Source organism: Photinus pyralis, unplaced genomic scaffold (assembly GCF_008802855.1).
Source record: "Photinus pyralis isolate 1611_PpyrPB1 unplaced genomic scaffold, Ppyr1.3 Ppyr1.4_LG2, whole genome shotgun sequence".
In the NCBI taxonomy this organism is placed as follows: Eukaryota; Metazoa; Arthropoda; class Insecta; order Coleoptera; family Lampyridae; genus Photinus; species Photinus pyralis.
Genome location: NW_022170403.1, coordinates 35,556,956 through 35,565,540, shown reverse-complemented (window position 1 = coordinate 35,565,540; position 8,585 = coordinate 35,556,956). Strand labels below are relative to the sequence as shown.

The window sequence follows — 8,585 nt, the reverse complement described above, 5'->3', positions numbered from 1 at the left end:
TCCGTTTATTTCCAACGACCCAACAAATATAACAATGTTAAACCTATTAAAATTGAAATGGTTATTGAAGGCAAACTATTGTCAATGGAGCTTGATTCGGGAGCAGGAATATCAGTTTTGCCAGAAGCTGTTTACAGTAGTCAATTTAAAGATTGTAAACTCTGTTCAACTAATGTTAGGTTAAAAACATATGACGGTAACATTATAACTCCTTTGGGAGAAATTTCAGTAACAGCTCAGTATGGCAATATTTCAGCGAAATGCAGGCTAATAGTTATTAAGAACGGTTCAACACCTTTATTAGGTAGAGATTGGATGAATGTTTTTAATTTTAAGATTGAGAAGCATGCTGTTATAAACACATTAAGCCCAGTTTCTCAGTTAGATTCCTTATTAGGAAAATATCAAAATTTATTTAACGGGACATTAGGGCACTATAAATATGATAAAATTGAATTACAGGTTGACCCAAACTGTAAACCTACGTTTTGCAAACCACGTTCAGTACCCTTTTCTTTCAAGGAAGCAATCAACAAAGAACTTGACGAGTTAGAGGAAAGAGGAGTAATTGAATTGGTGGAAGATTCTAAATGGGCTACACCATTGGTTCCGGTGGTGAAGGGTAATGGTAAGATCAGAATCTGTGCAGATTATAAGATAACAGTTAATCGATTTATGCAAGATATAAAACACCCTCTGCCTCGTATTGAGGAGCTTTTTGCAGCATTACAAGGGGGGGAGAAATTCACAAAATTAGATTTTGCAAATGCGTACAATCAGCTAGAATTAACTGAGGAGACAAAAAAATTATTGTGTTGGAGCACACATCGGGGCATATACAAACCCAATAGACTGCCGTGTGGTACAAAACCAGCATGTAGTATTTTTCAAAAGATTGTTGAAAAGGTTTTGTTGGGTATCCCGGGGGTTATAAATTTTTTAGACGATATCGTGGTAACAGGGAGTAGTCACGAAGAGCATTTAAAAAATTTGGAGCTGGTTTTTGATAAACTTTCTCGAGCTGGTTTCAAATTAAACCTAAAAAAATGTAAATTCTTTGAAAAGGAAATTAAATATCTAGGGCACATCATTGACAAGGAGGGTTTACGCAAAGACCCTGACAAAATAAAGGCAATGAAGGAATGTCCAAGACCTAGTAACGTTTCAGAGGTTAGAGCTTATGTAGGTATGATAAACTATTACGGGCGTTTTGTCGAAAATTTATCAACGTTAGTAGAGCCTTTGTACAAACTATTAAGAGGGACGTCAGAGTTTAAATGGTCAAAAGAGTGTGAGAAGGCGTTTTTAGAATCAAAAGATGCAATTTGTTCAGACGTTGGGTTGGCACATTTTGACCCTGACATGGTGCTAAAATTAGTATGTGATGCATCAAACGTGGAGCTAGGCGCTGTTTTGCTGCATGTCTTTAAGGATGGAACAGAAAAACCAATCAGTTTTGCGTCTAGGGTGTTAAATAAACATGAGATAAATTATTCAACTATACACAAGGAGGCATTAGCGATATATTGGGGTGTCAGGAAATACTATCAATATTTAATGGGGAAGCATTTCATCCTGGGCTCTGATCATAAACCGTTGATGGCACTTTTCGGGGAAAACCGGGGAATACCACAGATGGCAGCGGGAAGGCTGCAGAGGTGGGCGTTATTTCTTAGTGGGTTCAACTATACATTCAAACATATTAAAGGGATTAATAATAGTGCTGATGGTCTTTCGCGTATGCCATTAAAAGTCACTGAAAATCAAGGAGACGAATATGATTATTTTAATTTTTTAGTTGAAGACAACATTCCAGTTAGGTCTAGTGATATTAGGAAAGAGATTCGTTCAAATACTACATTAAGTTCAGTTTTTAGGTATATTAGGGATGGCGATTGGCCAAGTCAAGTTTCCGATGATTTAAAACCATACTATAGAAGGGCGTTGGAACTTAGTATTGATAATGATATTATAATGTGGGGTTATCGGGTTTTAATACCACCTAAATTCCACAATCAAATGTTACAAGAATTACATGGCGCACACAATGGTGTTGTTAGAATGAAATCTTTAGCACGGCAATACCTTTGGTGGCCCGGAGTAGACTCCGACATTGAAAACTATGTTAGAAATTGTGACGCTTGTAAGGCAAATTCAACAAACCCTGCAAAAGCGTGTTTAATCAAATTTGATGAAGGGAAACATGTTTTTGATAGAATACATATCGATTTTCTTGGGCCTTTTCATGGGAAAACGTATTTAATAATAACTGATTCTTACTCTAAATGGCCTGAGGTATATGAGATGTCAAAAGTAGATTCAGCAAGCACAATTGAAAAACTCAGGGACTGTTTTGCGAGGTTTGGATTACCAAACACCATTATCTCAGATAATGGCCCTCAATTTATATGCGAGGAATTCAAAGTTTTTTGTAAAAATAATGGTATTTTACATCTTACCTCTGCCCCGTACCATCCTTCAACTAATGGAGCGGCAGAAAATTCTGTGAAATCTTTTAAATATGCTCTAAATAAACTATTATATCATAAGAGCAACACACAAGGTATGAATAGTTTTATAAGCAAATATCTTTTCTCTTACCGTAATACTCCTCATTGCTCAACGGGTCAATCCCCTTCCAAATTAATGTTTTCGAGGAAAGTGAAAACACGTTTTGATTTTTTAACGACTCCCGATGTCATTAAGGCAAGGGAGAGACAAATTAAGTATCATCATGGCAAACGTATGTTGCAGTTTGAGGTGGGGGAGACGGTTTACATTAAAGACTACCGTACTGTGAAACCGGGGTGGTCAAAAGGGATGATAACAGATAAATTAGGAGTACAACATTACGTACGTACATGTAATTTTCCATCTTGCCTTTAACAAAAGGACTTTATTGCACCAAAGATGAGTCGCATCCTGTGTATTTCACCCTTTCTTAGAATTTTGGTACCTGCGTACCTGACCCATTATTCTCAAAACTTGGTTTTAACCTATATGTTACCTCTTGAAGTTTATCTGCTACTTTTTGTGATGTTATAATTTTATGTTACACATTCACATCATTACAAACAATTAATTTTACAACACAATTTGATATTAATTTGACGGCTGAGTTTTTTTTATTGGTAAGTTCTTTTTTTCCCAGGCTACTTCTACCATTTTCAAAGTTTATTTTTGCAATGTAATTTATCTTGGACTAAAATTTCCGAGCTTTTACAATCAATTATATACCTTAGATGTTTGATCACATGCTACTTTTCAAATTTAAGCGGGATCTTGTTTAGTTTTGGAGGGAATAGTCATCGGGTGGCCATTTTTAAACGTTGCCGGGATGACTTTATTTCCGTGTTCTTGTAGTGTGAAGTTAGCGTAGAACGAAAAACAAGATATGTTGAAATTATTGAATCGCGACCAAGCAATATAAACAATTGCCAAAAATAAATAAAACCCTATTTCAAGGATCTGGAACCAAAATGATATAATGTTTTACCGAGTAATTTTAAAAATGTAAGATTAACAAAAAATCTATTCAAAAATATTCAAAAATGGATGATGACTCAAACGACACTTCAGGGCAGTATATTAATTATTCTTGCATAACATAAATCACGTTTGCTGAAAATAGAACAAAAAACGTAATGATGAAAAAAAAAGTAAAAGCAAAATTTTTTTTGTTGACTTCATAAAAAAAATAATGAAATTTTATTAACTAAAGCTACACTTTAACTCAGACTCACGGCGTACCAAAACTGCGCCACGTCACGCTGCGTCCGAACCATTGAGTTAGAAAACTAATGGAGGGATTATAATGGTAGAGGGGGTAAGAATTTTTGTAGAGGGAAGTTGCCACAGATAGAGGCCACTCGCGTGGATAGGTCCCTGTGAAGGTACATTTTGGCCGACATTATTTGACATATGAACACGCGGGTCCTGTCACTGTCAGTTTTCCACCAAATTCAAATTTTATTAAATTTGCCATTTTAACCCTGGAATGCTACGCGGGGTACGCTTGTACCCCATGCTTGTTTGCAAGTTGCCCCAAACGGCAATAGTTGGGGCTACAGTCATGTGCGCCTCAGTAGTTTCATTCTACCTGACGGCAGTTTAGGTGTGATATTGGTGACGTGCTGTGCATTTTGAATCGTTGAGATATTTGAGATCCGGGTTATAGGTGTACCCCAGTGTAGCAGAATAGGATATTTTTTTTGTGTTGGTATGTAAACTTATATTCTTGCTAAACTATTAAAATTATTATTACAATTTCGCCATCCGTGTTGTTTTTCAATGAATCTTTTGAGAAGACGAAATGGCTTCCCAAAAACAATATTTTGACCGCCGATGACATTTCCGAAATATATCACATGCTTTATGATTCTGATTCCGAAGGTTCCCAAGACCAAAAGAAAATATGCCCAACTTGTGGAGAATAATGTAATAATATTATTTTGTAAAAATAGTTAGAATTATTATTTATCACACGCAATTTTGTGAACTGAGAATGATTAGCTGCGTATCATGCAAAATTTCTCATAAAGGGAAGAAACAGGGCATTTCCTTTCATCTGCAAGACATGTCTTTTATCATGTTGTAGGCGAGGTTGTAGGTACAATACCTAGTTTATGTTTCTTAGTTTTCCAAACGAACCAGTACTTCGAGCAAAATGGTTACCTAACATTAATTGTAAATATCTCAAGAACAGCTCTCGAAATTTGCTTTTGTGCTCACAACGCTTCATTGACTGTGATTTCGACCAAAGGTTGCACCGGAAAATGTTCATCAAATATCTCGTCAAATATGCAGTAGGTACTATCAAAACTTGTTTTTACGCTAAACGTGTGAGTTTATAATATGGATATCATGTGTGAGTTTTTTTACGAGTGCGGATACATTTTGAGACCAATAAACAATAAATTATTATTGAATCTCTCTGCCGTTGTAATGAACCTGAGACCAACCAGTCAATTGTAGCTATTGATCAACACAGTAAATTTAAGGGAGTTGTCAAGTTGTAGTGGCTATAGTAAACTGGCCTTAATTATAATTTATATGTACTACTGGAACACATCGATGTATATTTAGATTTGTAATCAATGATTATATTAAATCTGCATACTTTCCCATCTTTGTCTATTTTGTTTACTTTACCACCAGCATGTATTTTACTCCTATATGTTTTTTTTGTTATTATTCCTATTAGTGGAAAGAAAATTATATCTCTACGCCACTGAAGTGAGGAGCTAATGATAACGGAAGTGGTGTGGTAGTTTAATCACAGCCAGAGGCCACTTTTGGTTCCTACGTCTGGCCAAGCATTTGATTCCCTCTATTAGTTTTCTTACTCAATGGTCCGAACATTCCTGATGTATAGACGTCCTTTGGTTGCAGAAATCTGTGGTGAGTCAAGAGTCACCCTGCGTCACTTCACGTAACTGCGTCTCAACACTCGCCCTGCCTTTACTGAAAATAATTTTGTGGCGGTTATAAAATTGCTGACATTTACTGCGAATGCTTCTTTGAAATCTTGCAACAATCAATACGCATGCGTGAGATTTGCTGCAAAATACTTATGTTGCTTCTACCAATTTGGTGGTAAAAGCTGAGTAAACTGAGTAAAGGTTGTAGTAAACATAAACAATGCGATTGCACTGTGAATCAGACAGCGACGTCGGAAGTATGGGTCAGAGGGGGCGTCTCGCCCCCTCAGTTTTTACACAAGGGGGGCCACGCCCCCTCTAAGAAGGAGTAGATAAATCACTCAGAAGGAACTAACACATCTACTGCATGTGCATGCAGAAATTACAAAAAGTGTAGAAGTAGAGGCTAATATTGAAAGAATTTGTCAGTAAAACTGCGGAAAGGCGGAAAATTTTTGGATATATTTAATTTTTTATACTTGCTTTTCTTTACAATGCTCAATAGTGCAATAAATAGGAACAAAATTTTTGCAACTTTTGTATGTTCTAGCTAGTTCATTATTTTTTAAATAAAATATTAATTATCTATGGCTATGGTTTTCTCATCGAGTCAAGTATCTCTGAAGTTGCTCAATTTCATATAACTAGACATTTCCGACACTTTTTTAAATTTTTCCCAAAACTTTTCTTTCAAAAATACATTATTTGATTGATTAAATGAACAAGTGTCAGGGTCACTTAAAAAATCCACTGCTTTGCATTAAATCCTACACAATTTTGCATGGCAGGGACCTTTCAGACTCCATGGTCGCTAATTTTTGCCCCCCCGCCCCCCAATCGTTATTCACTTCCGACGTCGCTGGAATCAGAATATATGCACTACATTTTCTAAATAATGCTGCATCCTGACTAAGAGAACTTTCCTTCTACGCAAATTTGTTACTGCAATAAACTCTTCATCATCGGAGCTACTGCTTTCTAATAAGTATATTTTGGATAACGTTATGCAGAACAATAAATTCATTAATGTCCCCCGTTTCGGAATATATAAACACAGATTTAATGTTTAAATCTGTGCTTCAATTGCAATGCTCCGAATGCACGTAAATTGTAAGTAAATTTTCGACCGTACCCTTAGATGGCGCATGCAGCTTATTCCCACTAAGGTCAAGGTTATTTTATTTCAAAGGTTACCTGGTAACTATGTGGGCGGAAGCGGGAGGGACGGAATGTATACGTCATCGAGAATTCTGACATTGACGTTCAACGTTGTTTGTAGTCGCGCGGGTGCTTATTTTTCTTGAGTTATAGTTTATTTGTTTAAAATTTGTTGAATTTTGAAATGCATAAGGACATATTTTAGCTGTAGATACCTGTTTGGTGCAATATAAAGACATTTAGTTTGTGAATTTTGTGGGTTTTCATAGCCGTGATTGAAAGGTTAGTTCATCAATTATATGCACTTTTGTATGTTATAATTAAGTATTTTTTTAGATGAGTGGCGGTAACACTAAAATTCCTCATCCTGGTGTAAATAAAATCTCGGTTTTTACGTTTCCCAAGGACCCTACCGTTCTTAAAGAATGGGTAAGAAAATGTTTCACATCCGGCAGCAAATTAAAATGTGCTGCGCCCTCATTGGTCAAAACGGCCAACCGATGAAAGCGTAGCGCCCCTGGGCGCAAACGTTTAAAAGCAGAGCCACGAACTGTGCAAAGTGCAACGCAATTTCTGCTTCGACTGCACTTCAAGAAACAAAAAGCTCTCCACCTGCAGAACCAGGTCGCCTTGCCAGCTCGACCTCGCGCCACACTCCATCAGTCAGAAGACCTGCATCTGAGCTCACCCCAACGACAGAGCTCGCCGTGTGCACCTCGGTTACCATTGTGTACATAGGTACCTACTATAAATATACATTTTCCATAAAACGCAACAGCATTTTATTTGGCGTCATCCGCTAAAGAATGATTAGAGTTTTAATTCCCAAAGGCTAGGTATTGGTACATAGGGGTGGCTCCTATTTTGTAGAACGCGGAATTTTATCCATTTCCACCTCTAAAATTAATTTGATTATATTTTCACAAGTCGTCGTGCAATGTAAAACAGCTAACGCACCACACTCATTTTTGCAATACTTTGATTGCTTTCAAAGGTGGACGTCGATAAACTTCCAAGATTTCCAATATAAGATCCACCCTCATATACATATACCCATATAAATCCAAAAATATACTGCAAAAACTAAATTTTTTACCCCTTTTATTACCATTGTAACCTATGAGCAATTTTAAATGCGAATTCTGGATGACGTTTTCCCGCCTTCAAAATGCAAGCATTCTATTGGTTTAGAGTTACCAGACAACCTTTCTAATAAAACAACCTTGCACTGGTATACTTTATTAAAGGGTGTCTACTGTCTCTGTCTGTTTATTTCCATAGATACTCTTAATTATCTATGTTTATTTCCCACCTAGAAATTGCATGGTTGCCAACTCTCAAAAATGTATGTGTCGTCAAAGTTGTATATACAGGGTGGAATCTCTCAAAGTCTAATGTGTAATAAAGTACCTTAAAAAGGGTTGGATGTGCTGGGTTACTTTTTCGTGCACATTCAACCACAAACGAAGCACAAACGATTGGCACAAAACATTTCGTTTGTGCTTGCATTCCATTACCGTGCTAACTTCACACATCTACACGCCACTGAGTTTAGTTCCATCTATATAGTGAAATACGATAGTCGTTGGGTATGAATTGTGTTGGTATGACATATACAATTTTTATAACCTTACACATTCAAATTTTATTTATTTATTAGTTTCTAATTTTGAGTTCCATTTGTAATAGAGATTTATACATTCCTGCAAAGAATGGTAACTTAACGATTTTTTTTAATTGTATTTACACGCACTATATTCCAATTTCAGAATATCAGGCGGGAAAAAGAGAAGGAAGAGCTGGAAGCACTCAATAAAAAGTTGCAAATAGACAATCTCCAGTTAACAAGATCTCACATTGAAAAGAAAAATAAGTTTGCCAACCTAACTCGTTGCTTAAATGACAGGCAGCGGGAAGAAGATGAACTTAATAGAGCAACAAAAATTAAGGAGCACATCGCCCTGCAAAATGCGAAAGTTGAACAGGAGCAACAGTTGGTAACCCAAA

General features: G+C 36.4%; 1 long non-coding RNA gene across 1 annotated transcript; it reads left to right on the top strand.

Annotated features, from left to right (window-relative positions):
* The first annotated feature begins 8,168 nt into the window (after positions 1-8,168).
* On the top strand, positions 8,169-8,585 carry LOC116162906. The gene is made up of 2 exons (XR_004143643.1): positions 8,169-8,293; positions 8,348-8,585. It is a non-coding gene; the product is annotated as an uncharacterized LOC116162906 (long non-coding RNA).